Source organism: Aplysia californica, unplaced genomic scaffold, assembly GCF_000002075.1.
Source record: "Aplysia californica isolate F4 #8 unplaced genomic scaffold, AplCal3.0 scaffold00315, whole genome shotgun sequence".
Lineage (NCBI taxonomy): Eukaryota > Metazoa > Mollusca > Gastropoda > Aplysiida > Aplysiidae > Aplysia > Aplysia californica.
The window spans coordinates 744,040-744,900 of record NW_004797585.1 but is presented as its reverse complement, the minus strand read 5'-3'; positions in this window follow the sequence as shown (position 1 = coordinate 744,900).

Sequence of the window (861 nt, the reverse complement as noted above, 5' to 3'; positions counted from 1 at the left end):
GTGTGTGTGTGTGTGTGTGTGTGTACGTGCGTGTACACACATGTCTATATTTGTAAGTGTGAATTAGTCTGTTCCTGTATGTGGTTACATATACCAGTGTCCAATTCTCTTGCATGTTTTCCTGTCTGCTGGCATTGTTAGTGGAAGGGAAAGGGGCTCTCGTAGCCTAGAGGTTAACGTGTTCGCCTCTCATTCAATAGATCCCGGGTTCAAATCCGGATAGCAAAGGACATTTTTCTTCTCTAAATTGTCTCCTTTCACCTCCTTTCCTGCCCCCAAGCTATTTTCTGTCGTCTGCTATCGTCTCCACTTTCTGCCCCCACCCCCTCACCTCCTTTGCCCCGGCCTCCTCTGGGCTCATGACTCGTTCTGCATACTGCTACTCCTTGGCTCCTTCTTTTCTGCTGCCTTTCAGCCACACCCCTGATTATTATGGCAGAAAAAGATCTAGATCTACACCTGGCCTTTTTGGACAAGGGCGAAAAATCTCGGAGGTCCCGAGGGCACGTTGCGCACGTTAAAGATCCCTTAATGATCGAAAATCTATAAGAGTAGGCATCGACCGCCACCCGGGCAAAATTCAAAATTTCCTACACACTGAAAATGTTTCATGTGTCCCTCGCGCTCATATGACCTTATGAAATTGCTTGCCGTGTAAAACACAACCCCAAAACAGAAAAACAATGGATGGGAAAACAAATCTGAGCTGGAAGGAAGTTGTAGAGACAAAAAAGTCAGGGGGTTGTTGTTGTTTAGTTGTGAACATGTTGGCTTTATTTTTGAGTCGTGGGGTTGTGTGAGTGTGAGTGTGTGTGAGTGTGTGTGAGTGTGTGTGTGTGTGTGTGTGTGTGTGTGTGTGTG